Below are 2,726 nucleotides of genomic sequence, written 5' to 3'. Positions count from 1 at the left end.
TGCCCTGTGGAGGAACGAGGTGGGTCCCTTCCCTTTCCCCCCCCCACCCCCCAACACACAAAATCACCGCGTTTTTAGCTGTTTTTATTGTGCCGGATACCTAGCCGCCCTAGCTTGGGTGCGTGAGGGCTTTCGGACCCCTCCGCAGCTGTTTTAGGGAACTATCGATTTCCTGACCAGGCTCGCCACAGCGTGTGTAAAAAAAAACGCTTAGTGGTAGACTTGTATAAGCAGCTGCTCGTCTTGAAAAAGAGGGGAAGCGACCTTGTAAACCCACTTGACCGTGGGCATAGAAGTCACAAGTTAAACCACAGAATAAAGAGCTGGAAAAACCATTGGAGCAGAGCGAGGGTGCCTGGGCGCCCGGTCTGGGGGAGAGCTGATGAAGCAAGAGCACAGGTTAAGGCATTGCAGACTGTGCTACCTAGGAAATTTTTATTATTTTTCTCAAATATCTTGGCTTATTGCCGTGGTGTCTGCAAACTGCTCCCTCACCCAGATGACTGATGCGAAACAATCAGCGATTCCAGACATCAGGAGCTGGTAATGTTAGTGCTGGTATTGTAGTGCTTAACCCACTGCAGAGGCCATGTCAGGAGAGAGGAGGGGAAATGCCTGCTCTTAGACAAGGTGGGATAAAACTGCCCCTGCGCTGTCATTCCCAATTAAAATGGGGTGATGTGGTAGAGGTCCACATTGGTTTCCCATCAGAAGAACTGCTGCACAAGGAGATCTGAAAGCAACCATGATTTTCTAACCAGTGTATGTGTTCCCTCTCTGTAAGGCGTGGATGAGCATGTGTCCTGAAACAGGATGGTTTGGATGCTTTCAAATTTTATACAAGATAGACACTGATTTATTTTTTTTAATCCATATATTGGTTGTTTCTTCTGCTAAACTACATCTCTTGTTCTCTACAGCAGATGAGACATTGCTTCTGTGTTCTGTTGGTTGTTTGGTGGTTCGAGTTGTAGTCAGGGCAGATCCTTGATCACTTTTTTGCACAATTCAAGAGAAAGTATATATAAACCAGAAACAAAATGTTCCCTGCCCCATTCTTCCAGCCATTGCACAAACGAGGACAGAAGATTTATTTAGGATTAGCCCTTAACTCTAGTCCTTCTCCTTAATTAGAAGCAACTGTTCATTAGTTTAGTCTTTCAGATGAAGCCAGAAGATGTAAATAAAGACCTCGACTGTACAGCCAGGCATGCACAAGGGTGTCACAGGGCCTGTCACATTGGGTTTTAGTCAGGACACAATCAGGCTTTGAAGCAGGCTTGAAGAAGAGCAGCTACAACAAAGATGCATTGTATTAATTTAAAAAAAAAAAAAAAAAAAAGCAAGCAGGAGTGGTCTCAGTGGATCAGAAATAAAACCGTCAAAAATCTAAGAAAAAACATCATTATAAGGGAAAAAACTGGCATTTATGGGGGGAAAAAACAAGAGTAATAACAGCATTTCAGAACATGTTCATTCATTTCCACCGTCATCTCTGAGATCTGTGTCTGTTGCTAAAAATACAGGCTGTTTTCCATGGTAGTTTGAAGAAGTGAAGTTTCTTCTGTGGTTAGACAGAAACTGTATACCTGCAACAGTGGATATGATGGCTTTAGTCATCTGTCTAAGGTGGGACCTGCCCAATTTGCATGGAGGACAAAGGCAAAACCACACGGATATTTCTCATTTTCATGTCCAATCCTGCTCTCCGACATGAAGGGTAGTTGGCAGTTAATTCCATCAATAAGTAAGATAGGGTCTCAATGGACTGAAGTCCCAGAAATAAGTAGGAAAAATGCAGTACTAGGACTGCATCACCAGCCCTGCTAACAAGGCAGGGAGAAAAGAATCTGAGGGACAGGAAACACAGTTGTGACTTCAGTAACGCAAATTAAGTTGAGTAAATGTCACAGGACGGGGTAGTTTTAATATCTAATTGCACTAAATTGCAATTTTAGTTTTAGAAACTAAAACTTAACGTTTTAGAAACTACCTGTGACTGCTAGTTGGGAAGACAGAAGAGGAAAAGGGATTCTGGTTTGGTCCTAGAAATTGTCATAATATTACCAGCAAAGAACCACACTGTAGTAGTAGCTGTGGCGTCCTTGGATTCAACACTCTTGTAGTGCCACGAAAAAAAAATCAGTAGTATTCTGCTTTCTTTTCAGAAAAGAGAAGCAATGTAAAACAAGATACATGTTTCATTAAAAGGGGCCTAAAAGAAGGGACTGAAACCTCCTGATAATGAGCCAGAAGGAGCTTTAAGGGTCAGCTTGCAAAAGATATAAAAAATAATAGCAAGTCTTTCCTGGAACAAATCAGGGAGCCTGCTGGAGTTTGACTGCTCTGTAAGGCAAATAGCTTGTTTAATATACAGAAGAAACATCTGGAGAAGAATATAGCTAGGTTTATTTTTGCGTTTGTGAATGGGAAGGATGAGCGTGGGTAAACTCCCCTGCTGGGCAGCTTCTTTAAGGGGAATAATTGGGAAAACATGGCTTGGATTAAAGTGTAAGTACTAAAGGTGAAGAAACACATAACACGATGAGCAGCAGCCAACTGCTGAGACCAGATGGTGTTCAACCAGGAGTTTTCAAGCAGCTCAGAGATGAAGTGGTTCAGGTACTAACTGGTGTCTCTAACTCATTTAAAACTACCCACACATCAGGAGAGTCTGGAGAGTTGCTCGTGTCACACTAGATTTTTTTTTAAGGGTTTCAGAGAAG

The 2,726-nt window shown here is 42.6% G+C and overlaps 1 protein-coding gene across 2 annotated transcripts in view; it reads right to left on the bottom strand.

The window, feature by feature from the left end:
- The window catches only part of ST3GAL5 (ST3 beta-galactoside alpha-2,3-sialyltransferase 5), a 23,517-nt gene extending 23,221 nt beyond the window's left edge, over positions 1-296 (bottom strand). For both annotated transcript variants that reach the window (XM_027885973.1, XM_027885971.1), the window contains exon 1: positions 278-296. The gene's annotated coding sequence lies outside the window, so the exon portion shown is untranslated. The remainder of the gene's footprint in view (positions 1-277) is intronic.
- Positions 297-2,726: the final 2,430 nt, after the last annotated feature.

Source organism: Empidonax traillii, unplaced genomic scaffold, assembly GCF_003031625.1.
Source record: "Empidonax traillii isolate 1590-97213 ecotype Southwest subspecies unplaced genomic scaffold, ASM303162v1 scaffold175:size1888319, whole genome shotgun sequence".
Taxonomy (NCBI): domain Eukaryota; kingdom Metazoa; phylum Chordata; class Aves; order Passeriformes; family Tyrannidae; genus Empidonax; species Empidonax traillii.
Note: the sequence above shows the minus strand (reverse complement) of the source record. Positions and strands in the feature narration are given on the sequence as shown.